The sequence below is a fragment of the Rutidosis leptorrhynchoides genome, chromosome 5 (genome assembly GCF_046630445.1).
Source record: "Rutidosis leptorrhynchoides isolate AG116_Rl617_1_P2 chromosome 5, CSIRO_AGI_Rlap_v1, whole genome shotgun sequence".
In the NCBI taxonomy this organism is placed as follows: Eukaryota; Viridiplantae; Streptophyta; class Magnoliopsida; order Asterales; family Asteraceae; genus Rutidosis; species Rutidosis leptorrhynchoides.
The window spans coordinates 77892928-77909904 of NC_092337.1; positions in this window are offsets into that span (position 1 = coordinate 77892928).

Below are 16977 nucleotides of genomic sequence, written 5' to 3' on the forward strand. Positions count from 1 at the left end.
TGATTAAAAACGTTCCATATTAATTGATTTCGTTGCGAGGTTTTGACCTCTATATGAGACGTTTTTCAAAGACTGCATTCATTTTAAAACAAACCATAACCTTTATTTCATCAATAAAGGTTTAAAAAGCTTTACGTAGATTATCAAATAATGATAATCTAAAATATCCTGTTTACACACGACCATTACATAATGGTTTACAATACAAATATGTTACAACAAAATAAGTTTCTTGAATGCAGTTTTTACACAATATCATACAAGCATGGACTCCAAATCTCGTCCTTATTGAAGTATGCGACAGCGGAAGCTCTTAATAATCACCTGAGAATAAACATGCTTAAAACGTCAACAAAAATGTTGGTGAGTTATAGGTTTAACCTATATATATCAAATCATAATAATAGACCACAAGATTTCATATTTCAATACACACCCCATACATAGAGATAAAAATCATTCATATGGTGAACACCTGGTAACCGACATTAACAAGATGCATATATAAGAATATCCCCATCATTCCGGGACACCCTTCGGATATGATATAAATTTCGAAGTACTAAAGCATCCGGTACTTTGGATGGGGTTTGTTAAGCCCAATAGATCTATCTTTAGGATTCGCGTCAATTAGGGTGTCTGTTCCCTAATTCTTAGATTACCAGACTTAATAAAAAGGGGCATATTCGATTTCGATAATTCAACCATAGAATGTAGTTTCACGTACTTGTGTCTATTTTGTAAATCATTTATAAAACCTGCATGTATTCTCATCCCAAAAATATTAGATTTTAAAAGTGGGACTATAACTCACTTTCACAGATTTTTTACTTCGTCGGGAAGTAAGACTTGGCCACTGGTTGATTCACGAACCTATAACAATATATACATATATATCAAAGTATGTTCAAAATATATTTACAACACTTTTAATATATTTTGATGTTTTAAGTTTATTAAGTCAGCTGTCCTCGTTAGTAACCTACAACTAGTTGTCCACAGTTAGATGTACAGAAATAAATCGATAAATATTATCTTGAATCAATCCACGACCCAGTGTATACGTATCTCAGTATTGATCACAACTCAAACTATATATATTTTGGAATCAACCTCAACCCTGTATAGCTAACTCCAACATTCACATATAGAGTGTCTATGGTTGTTCCGAAATATATATAGATGTGTCGACATGATAGGTCGAAACATTGTATACGTGTCTATGGTATCCCAAGATTACATAATATACAATACAAGTTGATTAAGTTATGGTTGGAATAGATTTGTTACAACTTTTCACGTAGCTAAAATGAGAAAAATTATCCAATCTTGTTTTACCCATAACTTCTTCATTTTAAATCCGTTTTGAGTGAATCAAATTGCTATGGTTTCATATTGAACTCTATTTTATGAATCTAAACAGAAAAAGTATAGGTTTATAGTCGGAAAAATAAGTTACAAGTCGTTTTTGTAAAGGTAGTCATTTCAGTCGAAAGAACGAAGTCTAGATGACCATTTTAGAAAACATACTTCCACTTTGAGTTTAACCATAATTTTTGGATATAGTTTCATGTTCATAATAAAAATCATTTTCTCAGAATAACAACTTTTAAATCAAAGTTTATCATAGTTTTTAATTAACTAACCCAAAACAGCCCGCGGTGTTACTACGATGGCGTAAATCCGGTTTTACGGTGTTTTTTATGTCTCCAGGTTTTAAATCATTAAGTTAGCATATCATATAGATATAGAACATGTGTTTAGTTGATTTTAAAAGTCAAGTTAGAAGGATTAACTTTTGTTTGCGAACAAGTTTAGAATTAACTAAACTATGTTCTAGTGATTACAAGTTTAAACCTTCGAATAAGATAGCTTTATATGTATGAATTGAATGATGTTATGAACATCATTACTACCTTAAGTTCCTTGGATAAACCTACTGGAAAAGTGAAAAATGGATCTAGCTTCAACGGATCCTTGGATGGCTCGAAGTTCTTGAAGCAGAATCATGACACGAAAACAAGTTCAAGTAAGATCATCACTTGAAATAAGATTGTTATAGTTATAGAAATTGAACCAAAGTTTGAATATGATTATTACCTTGTATTAGAATGATAACCTACTGTAAGAAACAAAGATTTCTTGAGGTTGGATGATCACCTTACAAGATTGGAAGTGAGCTAGCAAACTTGAAAGTATTCTTGATTTTATGTAACTAGAACTTGTAGAATATATGAAGAACACTTAGAACTTGAATATAGAACTTGAGAGAGATCAATTAGATGAATAAAATTGAAGAATGAAAGTGTTTGTAGGTGTTTTTGGTCGTTGGTGTATGGATTAGATATAAAGGATATGTAATTTTGTTTTCATGTAAATAAGTCATGAATGATTACTCATATTTTTGTAGTTTTATGAGATATTTCATACTAGTTGCCAAATGATGGTTCCCACATGTGTTAGGTGACTCACATGGGCTACTAAGAGCTGATCATTGGAGTGTATATACCAATAGTACATACATCTAAAAGCTGTGTATTGTACGAGTACGAATACGGGTGCATACGAGTAGAATTGTTGATGAAACTGAACGAGGATGTAATTGTAAGCATTTTTGTTAAGTAGAAGTATTTTGATAGGTGTATTGAAGTCTTTCAAAAGTGTATAAATACATATTAAAACACTACATGTATATACATTTTAACTGAGTCGTTAAGTCATCGTTAGTCGTTACATGCAAGTGTTGTTTTGAAACCTTTAGGTTAACGATCTTGTTAAATGTTGTTAACCCAATGTTTATAATATCAAATGAGATTTTAAATTATTATATTATCATGATATTATCATGTATGAATATCTCTTAATATGATATATATACATTAAATGTCTTTACAACGATAATCGTTACATATATGTCTCGTTTAAAAATCATTAAGTTAGTAGTCTTGTTTTTACATATGTAGTTCATTGTTAATATACTTAATGATATGTTTACTTATCATAGTATCATGTTAACTATATATATATCCATATATATGTCATCATATAGTTTTTACAAGTTTTAACGTTCGTGAATCACCGGTCAACTTGGGTGGTCAATTGTCTATATGAAACATATTTCAATTAATCAAGTCTTAACAAGTTTGATTGCTTAACATGTTGGAAACATTTAATCATGTAAATATCAATCTCAATTAATATATATAAACATGGAAAAGTTCGGGTCACTACAGTACCTACCCGTTAAATAAATTTCGTCCCGAAATTTTAAGCTGTTGAAGGTGTTGACGAATCTTCTGGAAATAGATGCGGGTATTTCTTCTTCATCTGATCTTCACGCTCCCAGGTGAACTCGGGTCCTCTACGAGCATTCCATCGAACCTTAACAATTGGTATCTTGTTTTGCTTAAGTCTTTTAACCTCACGATCCATTATTTCGACGGGTTCTTCGATGAATTGAAGTTTTTCGTTGATTTGGATTTCATCTAACGGAATAGTGAGATCTTCTTTAGCAAAACATTTCTTCAAATTCGAGACGTGGAAAGTGTTATGTACAGCCGCGAGTTGTTGAGGTAACTCTAGTCGGTAAGCTACTGGTCCGACACGATCAATAATCTTGAATGGTCCAATATACCTTGGATTTAATTTCCCTCGTTTACCAAATCGAACAACGCCTTTCCAAGGTGCAACTTTAAGCATGACCATCTCTCCAATTTCAAATTCTATATCTTTTCTTTTAATGTCAGCGTAGCTCTTTTGTCGACTTTGGGCGGTTTTCAATCGTTGTTGAATTTGGATGATCTTCTCGGTAGTTTCTTGTATAATCTCTGGACCCGTAATCTGTCTATCCCCCACTTCACTCCAACAAATCGGAGACCTGCACTTTCTACCATAAAGTGCTTCAAACGGCGCCATCTCAATGCTTGAATGGTAGCTGTTGTTGTAGGAAAATTCTGCTAACGGTAGATGTCGATCCCAACTGTTTCCGAAATCAATAACACATGCTCGTAGCATGTCTTCAAGCGTTTGTATCGTCCTTTCACTCTGCCCATCAGTTTGTGGATGATAGGTAGTACTCATGTCTAGACGAGTTCCTAATGCTTGCTGTAATGTCTGCCAGAATCTTGAAATAAATCTGCCATCCCTATCAGAGATAATAGAGATTGGTATTCCATGTCTAGAGACGACTTCCTTCAAATACAGTCGTGCTAACTTCTCCATCTTGTCATCTTCTCTTATTGGCAGGAAATGTGCTGATTTGGTGAGACGATCAACTATTACCCAAATAGTATCAAAACCACTTGCAGTCCTTGGCAATTTAGTGATGAAATCCATGGTAATGTTTTCCCATTTCCATTCCGGGATTTCGGGTTGTTGAAGTAGACCTGATGGTTTCTGATGCTCAGCTTTGACCTTAGAACACGTCAAACATTCTCCTACGTATTTAGCAACATCGGCTTTCATACCCGGCCACCAAAAATGTTTCTTGAGATCCTTGTACATCTTCCCCGTTCCAGGATGTATTGAGTATCTGGTTTTATGAGCTTCTCTAAGTACCATTTCTCTCATATCTCCAAATTTTGGTACCCAAATCCTTTCAGCCCTATACCGGGTTCCGTCTTCCCGAATATTAAGATGCTTCTCCGATCCTTTGGGTATTTCATCCTTTAAATTTCCCTCTTTTAAAACTCCTTGTTGCGCCTCCTTTATTTGAGTAGTAAGGTTATTATGAATCATTATATTCATAGATTTTACTCGAATGGGTTCTCTGTCCTTCCTGCTCAAGGCATCGGCTACCACATTTGCCTTCCCTGGGTGGTAACGAATCTCAAAGTCGTAATCATTCAATAATTCAATCCACCTACGCTGCCTCATATTCAATTGTTTCTGATTAAATATGTGTTGAAGACTTTTGTGGTCGGTATATATAATACTTTTGACCCCATATAAGTAGTGCCTCCAAGTCTTTAATGCAAAAACAACCGCGCCTAATTCCAAATCATGCGTCGTATAATTTTGTTCGTGAATCTTCAATTGTCTAGACGCATAAGCAATCACCTTCGTTCGTTGCATTAACACACAACCGAGACCTTGCTTTGATGCGTCACAATAAATCACAAAATCATCATTCCCTTCAGGCAATGACAATATAGGTGCCGTAGTTAGCTTTTTCTTCAATAACTGAAACGCTTTCTCTTGTTCATCATTCCATTCAAATTTCTTCCCTTTATGCGTTAATGCAGTCAAGGGTTTTGCTATTCTGGAAAAGTCTTGGATGAACCTTCTGTAGTAACCAGCTAGTCCTAAAAACTGGCGTATGTGTTTCGGAGTTTTCGGGGTTTCCCACTTTTCAACAGTTTCTATCTTTGCCGGATCCACTTTAATACCTTCTTTGTTCACTATGTGACCGAGGAATTGAACTTCTTCCAACCAAAATGCACACTTTGAAAACTTAGCATACAATTCTTCCTTCCTCAATACTTCTAACACCTTTCTCAAATGTTCACCGTGTTCTTGGTCATTCTTTGAGTAAATAAGTATGTCATCAATGAAAACAATGACAAACTTGTCAAGGTATGGTCCACACACTCGGTTCATAAGGTCCATGAACACAGCTGGTGCATTAGTTAAACCAAATGGCATGACCATAAACTCGTAATGACCGTAACGTGTTCTGAAAGCAGTCTTTGGAATATCATCTTCTTTCACCCGCATTTGATGATACCCGGAACGTAAGTCAATCTTTGAATAAACAGACGAGCCTTGTAGTTGATCAAATAAGTCGTCGATTCTCGGTAGTGGGTAGCGGTTCTTGATGGTAAGTTTGTTCAACTCTCGGTAGTCGATACACAACCTGAATGGACCATCTTTCTTCTTGACAAACAAAACAGGAGCTCCCCACGGTGATGTGCTTGGTCGAATGAAACCACGCTCTAAAAGTTCTTGTAATTGGCTTTGCAGTTCTTTCATCTCGCTGGGTGCGAGTCTGTAAGGAGCACGAGCTATTGGTGCAGCTCCTGGTACAAGATCTATTTGAAATTCAACGGATCGATGTGGGGGTAATCCCGGTAATTCTTTCGGAAATACATCGGGAAATTCTTTTGCGACGGGAACATCATTGATGCTCTTTTCTTCAGTTTGTACTTTCTCGACGTGTGCTAGAACAGCATAGCAACCTTTTCTTATTAGTTTTTGTGCCTTCAAATTACTAATAAGATGTAGCTTCGTGTTGCCCTTTTCTCCGTACACCATTAAGGGTTTTCCTTTTTCTCGTATAATGCGAATTGCATTTTTGTAACAAATGATCTCTGCTTTCACTTCTTTCAACCAGTCCATACCGATTATCACATCAAAACTCCCTAACTCTACTGGTATCAAATCAATCTTAAATATTTCGCTAACCAGTTTAATTTCTCGATTCCGACATATATTATCTGCTGAAATTAATTTACCATTTGCTAATTCGAGTAAAAATTTACTATCCAAAGGCGTCAATGGACAACTTAATTTAGCACAAAAATCTCTACTCATATAGCTTCTATCCGCACCCGAATCAAATAAAACGTAAGCAGATTTATTGTCAATAAGAAACGTACCCGTAACAAGCTCCGGGTCTTCCTGTGCCTCTGCCGCATTAATATTGAAAACTCTTCCGCGGCCTTGTCCATTCGTGTTCTCCTGGTTCGGGCAATTTCTAATAATGTGGCCCGGTTTTCCACATTTATAACAAACTACATTGGCATAACTTGCTCCGACACTACTTGCTCCGCCATTACTCGTTCCGACACCATTCGTTCCTTTCGTTCTATTAACTCCTGGTCCGTAGACCTCACACTTTGCCGCGCTATGACCATTTCTTTTACACTTGTTGCAAAATTTGGTGCAGAACCCCGAGTGATTCTTTTCACACCTTTGGCATAGCTGCTTCTGATTGTTGTTGTTGTTGCGGTTATTATTGTTGTTGGGATGATTGTTGTAGTTGCTGTTTTTGTTGTTGTTGTTGTTGTTGTTGTTGTTGGGCCGTTTGTTGTAGTTGCGATTGATGTTGCGATTGTTGGGATAATTGTTGCGATTATTGTTGTAATTGCTGTTGTTGTTGTATTGGTGATTCTTATCACCGTTTTCCTCCCACTTTCTTTTGACTTGCTTCACATTGGCCTCTTCAGCAGTCTGTTCTTTAATTCTTTCTTCAATCTGGTTCACGAGTTTGTGAGCCATTCTACATGCCTGTTGTATGGAGGCGGGCTCGTGTGAACTTATATCTTCTTGGATTCTTTCCGGTAATCCTTTCACAAACGCGTCGATCTTCTCTTCCTCATCTTCGAATGCTCCCGGACACAATAGGCACAATTCTGTGAATCGTCTTTCGTACGTGGTAATATCAAATCCTTGGGTTCGTAACCCTCTAAGTTCTGTCTTGAGCTTATTGACCTCGGTTCTGGGACGGTACTTCTCGTTCATCAAGTGCTTGAATGCTGACCACGGTAGTGCGTACGCATCGTCTTGTCCCACTTGCTCTAGATAGGTATTCCACCATGTTAACGCAGAACATGTGAAGGTATGCGTAGCGTACTTCACTTTGTCCTCTTCAGTACACTTACTTATGGCAAACACCGATTCGACCTTCTCGGTCCACCGTTTCAATCTGATCGGTCCTTCGGTTCCATCAAATTCCAAAGGTTTGCAGGCAGTGAATTCTTTATAGGTGCATCCTACACGATTTCCTGTACTGCTCGATCCAAGGTTATTGTTGGTATGTAGCGCAGCCTGTACTGCGGCTATGTTTGAAGCTAGAAAAGTACGGAATTCCTCTTCATTCATATTCACGGTGTGTCGAGTAGTCGGTGCCATTTCCTTCAAAATAGTCAAATGGAACAAGTTAATCATACAGAATATTAAGAGTAGTTAATAGTATTTCGTAGCATAATATGAACTCATTTATAAAAGCTTTTTCTTCATATTAGCATTTTATAAATTTAAATTCGGGTAGTACCTACCCGTTAAGTTCATACTTAGTAGCTAATATACAATTCAACTACTACAATTCTATATGAAAAACTGATTATAATAATATTTCGATTTCAAACTTTTATACAATATTTTACAAACTTACAATACCGCTTATTTTACATAAAGCATGAAATATAGCACACAATAACTTTGATACAAGATAGTTGTGAAGATAATTCTAGCTAGTACACAAGTCGTTCAGCAAAGGCAATAAAGACACGTAATTCATACGTCCAGAAACAAGTCATGCATTCTGGTTTTACTAGGACTACTTCCCATCCTTGGTCTTGTGGAACATAACCGTTATGGCCGTTGATAAGACAGCGTGTTGTAACGTCGTCAAAGGGACGAGGGTTACGTAATGTCCAACAGTCCCGTAACAATCTAAAAACCTCATTTCTTACCCCAATTACCGACTCCGTCACTTGTGGGAACATTTTGTTTAATAGTTGTAGGCCGATGTTCTTGTTCTCACTTTGGTGAGAAGCGAACATTACTAATCCGTAAGCATAACATGCTTCTTTATGTTGCATGTTAGCCGCTTTTTCTAAATCACGAAGTCCAATATTCGGATATATTGAGTCAAAATAATTTCTTAACCCATTGCGTAAAATAGCATTTGGGTTCCCCGCAATATATGCGTCAAAGTAAACACATCGTAACTTATGGATTTCCCAATGTGATATCCCCCATCTTCCGAACGAAAGCCTTTTATAAACCAAGGCATTCTTGGAACGTTCTTCGAATGTCTTACAAACTGATCTAGCCTTAAATAGTTGTGCCGAAGAATTCTGACCGACTCTAGACAAGATTTCATCAATCATGTCTCCGGGTAGGTCTCTTAAAATATTGGGTTGTCTATCCATTTTGTATTTTTATACTGTAAAATAGACAAGAGTTAGATTCATAAAAAAAAATACTTATTAATACAAGCAATTTTTACATATATCATAAAGCATAAGCACACTATATTACATATATTACGCCACACGAATACAACTATCTTATTCCGACTCGCTTGTTTCTTCTTCTTCGGTTTTGGTTCGTTTTGCCAAGTTTCTAGGGATATATGATGTTCCCCTAATACGAGCCGTCGTGATCCACATTGGTTTAGAAAAACCTGGTGGTTTAGAGGTTCCCGGGTCATTGTTACAACTTAAGGATTTCGGGGGTTGACGATACATATAAAGTTCATCGGGGTTGGAATTAGATTTCTCTATTTTTATGCCCTTTCCCTTATTATTTTCTTTTGCCTTTTTAAATTCAGTTGGGGTAATTTCTATAACATCATCGGAATTCTCGTCGGAATCCGATTCATCGGAGAATTGGTAATCCTCCCAATATTTTGCTTCCTTGGCGGAAACACCATTGACCATAATTAACCTTGGTCGGTTGGTTGAGGATTTTCTTTTACTTAACCGTTTTATTATTTCTCCCACCGGTTCTATTTCTTCATCCGGTTCCGATTCTTCTTCAGGTTCCGATTCTTCTTCTGGTTCCGACTCTTCTTCCGGTTCCTCTTCGGGAACTTGTGAATCAGTCCACGAATCATTCCAATTTACATTTGACTCTTCATTATTATTAGGTGAGTCAATGGGACTTGTTCTAGAGGTAGACATCTATCACATAATATCAAACGCTTTAAGAGATTAATATATCACATAATATTCACATGTTAAAAATATATAGTTTCCAACAAAATTTGTTAAGCAATCATTTTTCAAGTAAACACGGTCGAAGTCCAGACTCACTAATGCATCCTAACAAACTCGATAAGACACACTAATGCAAAATTCTGGTTCTCTAAGACCAACGCTCGGATACCAACTGAAATGTCCCGTTCTTATTGATTAAAAACGTTCCATATTAATTGATTTCGTTGCGAGGTTTTGACCTCTATATGAGACATTTTTCAAAGACTGCATTCATTTTAAAACAAACCATAACCTTTATTTCATCAATAAAGGTTTAAAAAGCTTTACGTAGATTATCAAATAATGATAATCTAAAATATCCTGTTTACACACGACCATTACATAATGGTTTACAATACAAATATGTTACAACAAAATAAGTTTCTTGAATGCAGTTTTTACACAATATCATACAAGCATGGACTCCAAATCTCGTCCTTATTTAAGTATGCGACAGCGGAAGCTCTTAATAATCACCTGAGAATAAACATGCTTAAAACGTCAACAAAAATGTTGGTGAGTTATAGGTTTAACCTATATATATCAAATCATAATAATAGACCACAAGATTTCATATTTCAATACACACCCCATACATAGAGATAAAAATCATTCATATGGTGAACACCTGGTAACCGACATTAACAAGATGCATATATAAGAATATCCCCATCATTCCGGGACACCCTTCGGATATGATATAAATTTCGAAGTACTAAAGCATCCGGTACTTTGGATGGGGTTTGTTAAGCCCAATAGATCTATCTTTAGGATTCGCGTCAATTAGGGTGTCTGTTCCCTAATTCTTAGATTACCAGACTTAATAAAAAGGGGCATATTCGATTTCGATAATTCAACCATAGAATGTAGTTTCACGTACTTGTGTCTATTTTGTAAATCATTTATAAAACCTGCATGTATTCTCATCCCAAAAATATTAGATTTTAAAAGTGGGACTATAACTCACTTTCACAGATTTTTTACTTCGTCGGGAAGTAAGACTTGGCCACTGGTTGATTCACGAACCTATAACAATATATACATATATATCAAAGTATGTTCAAAATATATTTACAACACTTTTAATATATTTTGATGTTTTAAGTTTATTAAGTCAGCTGTCCTCGTTAGTAACCTACAACTAGTTGTCCACAGTTAGATGTACAGAAATAAATCGATAAATATTATCTTGAATCAATCCACGACCCAGTGTATACGTATCTCAGTATTGATCACAACTCAAACTATATATATTTTGGAATCAACCTCAACCCTGTATAGCTAACTCCAACATTCACATATAGAGTGTCTATGGTTGTTCCGAAATATATATAGATGTGTCGACATGATAGGTCAAAACATTGTATACGTGTCTATGGTATCCCAAGATTACATAATATACAATACAAGTTGATTAAGTTATGGTTGGAATAGATTTGTTACAACTTTTCACGTAGCTAAAATGAGAAAAATTATCCAATCTTGTTTTACCCATAACTTCTTCATTTTAAATCCGTTTTGAGTGAATCAAATTGCTATGGTTTCATATTGAACTCTATTTTATGAATCTAAACAGAAAAAGTATAGGTTTATAGTCGGAAAAATAAGTTACAAGTCGTTTTTGTAAAGGTAGTCATTTCAGTCGAAAGAACGAAGTCTAGATGACCATTTTAGAAAACATACTTCCACTTTGAGTTTAACCATAATTTTTGGATATAGTTTCATGTTCATAATAAAAATCATTTTCTCAGAATAACAACTTTTAAATCAAAGTTTATCATAGTTTTTAATTAATTAACCCAAAACAGCCCGCGGTGTTACTACGATGGCGTAAATCCGGTTTTACGGTGTTTTTCGTGTCTCCAGGTTTTAAATCATTAAGTTAGCATATCATATAGATATAGAACATGTGTTTAGTTGATTTTAAAAGTCAAGTTAGAAGGATTAACTTTTGTTTGCGAACAAGTTTAGAATTAACTAAACTATGTTCTAGTGATTACAAGTTTAAACCTTCGAATAAGATAGCTTTATATGTATGAATTGAATGATGTTATGAACATCATTACTACCTTAAGTTCCTTGGATAAACCTACTGGAAAAGTGAAAAATGGATCTAGCTTCAACGGATCCTTGGATGGCTCGAAGTTCTTGAAGCAGAATCATGACACGAAAACAAGTTCAAGTAAGATCATCACTTGAAATAAGATTGTTATAGTTATAGAAATTGAACCAAAGTTTGAATATGATTATTACCTTGTATTAGAATGATAACCTACTGTAAGAAACAAAGATTTCTTGAGGTTGGATGATCACCTTACAAGATTGGAAGTGAGCTAGCAAACTTGAAAGTATTCTTGATTTTATGTAACTAGAACTTGTAGAATATATGAAGAACACTTAGAACTTGAATATAGAACTTGAGAGAGATCAATTAGATGAAGAAAATTGAAGAATGAAAGTGTTTGTAGGTGTTTTTGGTCGTTGGTGTATGGATTAGATATAAAGGATATGTAATTTTGTTTTCATGTAAATAAGTCATGAATGATTACTCATATTTTTGTAGTTTTATGAGATATTTCATACTAGTTGCCAAATGATGGTTCCCACATGTGTTAGGTGACTCACATGGGCTACTAAGAGCTGATCATTGGAGTGTATATACCAATAGTACATACATCTAAAAGCTGTGTATTGTACGAGTACGAATACGGGTGCATACGAGTAGAATTGTTGATGAAACTGAACGAGGATGTAATTGTAAGCATTTTTGTTAAGTAGAAGTATTTTGATAGGTGTATTGAAGTCTTTAAAAAGTGTATAAATACATATTAAAACACTACATGTATATACATTTTAACTGAGTCGTTAAGTCATCGTTAGTCGTTACATGCAAGTGTTGTTTTGAAACCTTTAGGTTAACGATCTTGTTAAATGTTGTTAACCCAATGTTTATAATATCAAATGAGATTTTAAATTATTATATTATCATGATATTATCATGTATGAATATCTCTTAATATGATATATATACATTAAATGTCTTTACAACGATAATCGTTACATATATGTCTCGTTTAAAAATCATTAAGTTAGTAGTCTTGTTTTTACATATGTAGTTCATTGTTAATATACTTAATGATATGTTTACTTATCATAGTATCATGTTAACTATATATATATCCATATATATGTCATCATATAGTTTTTACAAGTTTTAACGTTCGTGAATCACCGGTCAACTTGGGTGGTCAATTGTCTATATGAAACATATTTCAATTAATCAAGTCTTAACAAGTTTGATTGCTTAACATGTTGGAAACATTTAATCATGTAAATATCAATCTCAATTAATATATATAAACATGGAAAAGTTCGGGTCACTACACAGGGCCCCTGGAGCGCCGCTCAGGGTGTCTGTTCAGCAAATCTGGGCAGTTTTGATTAATGCACGAATCCAACTTCAAACAACCATAAATAATGAACTGTAAACATTTAAAACACGTATCTTATATCGTTGGAAAGGTAATTTAACGAGGAATACAATCAAACACATATCATCAATCAAATTCATCATTAACAAAAAGAAAACCTCGTCGAATGATCATTATTTAACATTTCAAGCTCCAAATATGCAAATGGTGATTCGGGAATTCAATTTACACATATGATATGCCGTTTCAAAGGTAATTAAACATACATTGCAACTAAACACTTACTAACAACATTTCATGGCATTCAAAGCATCAAAAGTTCATTTTAAGTCTATCAAAACCTAACCAAAATTCACAAAATTAATAATCATGTTAATGAAGTCTTTCCAAGTCAACCTACACATCAAATTGAAGCTAATGATACTAGTAACACAATTAATACATGAACTTTAACATTTAAACAATTTTTTAATCAAGCAAAATCAAGGATTTAACAAACCCGTTTCAAGTTCATGCTAATTTACGCAAAATAACAAGATCGAGCAAATAAATCACATATTCATGTTAGACTCGAGCCATAGACACTAACTAACACCATTTCAAGTCTATAAAACGAATTTGAGAAATCTAGAGTTTTTAGAAATCTTACCCCAAGTAGTGAAATTGGTACCAAAATGTAGAGGATGAAGAGAGGATCACAAAAGTATAATTTGTTTTGATGTTTGCTTGCTTGAATTGAAATAAATGATGAATTTAGGATTTGGAGTTTGAGAGCACAAATAATGAAAGTAGTAGGAAGAAGTGGGAGGTTGAAGAAAATGAATGGATGAGATGGTGGGTTGACTAGTTGACCTAGTCAACTAGTTTGCCCACTTGACAACCTTAGTCCCTCTAGTTTAAAGCGGGTGCGTGAATTAACCAAACGAATTATTTTAAAAATGCTAAAGTAAACGATAGATGTTATAATCCAATAACGGGAATATCAAGAACATTAGTTAACGAAAAGTACGAATATAGACGACGAAAGATATTATTATAAAAAAAAGATGGGCGTTAAAATGAATTAACGGAAAAATGCGGGATGTTACATTAAACTCATCGTCGCTCGCCTCGATCCCGTTCCTCGTCGTCATTCTAAAGAATGCAAAAAGGTTAGTCCACGAACGTATAAAACTACATGCACAACAACGCCCCATCTTTCTAAACACTCGTTATACATCACCTGTTAGACACGATTTGCACCCGTAATAAGGTTTGCAAGTCCTTATTACGCACACACGCCGTATCAACTCGTTAGTACAACGACTGCCTCGCTCGATGATATACACCACCACAATGAAAATTCTACGCGATATACACACACAAGAATTACATCACAAGACAAGCCATAATCCTAGTTAGTTCACCTACACGCTAAGGCACTAACCAAGTCCCCGTCCGACTCGTTCTTCTACAAGTCCCGCAACAAATAAGCACACACAAAAGTCTAAGTCTAGGCACCTATCTCAAGTCGCCTAAATCCCTTAGACCATGCTCTAACAACTTACGAGAAAACACTCCAATTTTTTCATATTTAAAAGAATAAAACAGTATTCTGGCCAGGGGGATATGCGCGGTGCGCATACGCATGCGCGGCGCGCATTAAGGCATGAAACCAGATCAGAAATCAATAACTGGACAGACCACCAGCGAGTGGCCATTTGCGCGGCGCGCAAGGCCGTGCGCGGCGCGCACTGCAGCTGGGAAGCCAGTTCAGCCATTTTTAAGCATAAAAGCCATTTTTCGCCCAACCCGAGTTCCGTTAACTCCAAGACCAGTTCCAACACTTTTCAAATCTTAAACAACCGGGTTTTAAATCGACAAAAGTACATTACAACATTTGGGACTCCAACGACCCATAAATACGTGAAAGTGACAATCTCGACCCGTTTTAGTTTAACACAAAACAAAGACCGAGCATGGTGATTGGGGATACGCTACCCAATCCTAATAATCCAAAAGCACGTCTTCTAAAGCAACCTACGCGAGCCCACTAGTTCCCACGCTTATCCGAGCCACCACCTTTACACGAATCTATAAAAAAAAAAGGAAAACAACGAGAGGGTAAGCTAATGCTTAGTGAGTGAGAATATACTACATACATATATATGCATAAAATGGACACGCCACACAAATATAATCAAATAGCACATACCGGAGTCCATGCATAAAGGCAAGCTAATCTAAGCATACCGTACGATCACTATACAACGAGCTAATAACATCAACAATATAAGTACACCAATGACGATGTGTACAACGCCAATAAGCTACACCCGGAGGGTTAGCTACATCACAACAATACATCAATATATATATAACAATATATAACCGCTCAAGGTTAACCCTTAACCCAATACCGAAACCAACTACCAAATACCAAAATGAAGATTGACCGAACTACACGAGCCTTAGTAAATCCGCATCCACGCGAGACTACTATCTTCAATAGCACAACAACATCGAGGTTGGCCGAACTATACGAGCCTTAGTAAATCCGCATCCACACGAGATCTATAATAACTTAAAATTTATTTTTAATTACTTAAAAATTATATAATTACTTATTTATTTCTATTTATTTATTATATATATATATATATATATATATATATATATATATATATATATGTAATTACTTATATAATTACTTATTTAATTCTATTTATTATTAATAAAAATATAATTACTAATATAATGACTTATTTATTACATAACACCGACACATAACGCCGTTACATAACACGGACACATAAACACCATTACATAACACCAACACATAAACACCGTTACATAACACCGTTAAATAACACAGTTACATAACACCAACTCATAACACCAACACGTAACACCGTTACATTACATCGTTGAACATATACACCATTATATAACACAGACCATATACACCGTTAAATAACACGGTTACATAACACCATCACATAACACCAACACATAACACCGTTACATTACACCGTTAAACATATACACCATAACATAACACCGACACATAAACACCGTTACATAACACCGTTAAATAACACGGTTACATAACACCATCACATAACACCAACACGTAACATCGTTACATTACACCGTTAAACATATACACCATTACATAACACCGATACATAAACACGGTTACATAACACCGTTAAATAACACGGTTACATAACACCATCAAATAACACCAACACGTAACACCGTTACATTACACCGTTAAACATATACACCATTACATAACACCGACACATAAACACCATTACATAACACCGACACATAAACACCATTACATAACACCGTTAAATAACACGGTTACATAACCCGTCACATAACACCGACACATTACACCATTAAACATTTAGGCGGGTAACATTTGGGAGGGAAACATTATGGCGGGGAACATTTGTGCGGGAAAAATCTTCTATATAACAACCCCACTAATCACAACACTGGTTGACTGCAATAATATGAATGAAACATACCAGTATGGTCCAGTGGAAAATTTGGCTGTTAAGTCTTGTTGAACTTGTGGTTCAAAGATGGTTATCTAAACTTGCTTGACTGATGAATACCAGTACGGTCGACGATATTATGGTTTTGGTGGTCGGTTCGGAAGTTGATGTCTGAAAGTTGTAGAAGGCGACAAATTTGGATTGATCTGCTCTGGTCTGATCGGGCGCTTGAAGTGATACTGTCATTGTTAAGGTCCAATAGAGCTCTAGAATGTTCACTTGAAACCGCAAAACGTCAAGCAAAATGGTTAAAACTGATGTTAATTTGTAGTTTGGTAGCATTCGTGTTGT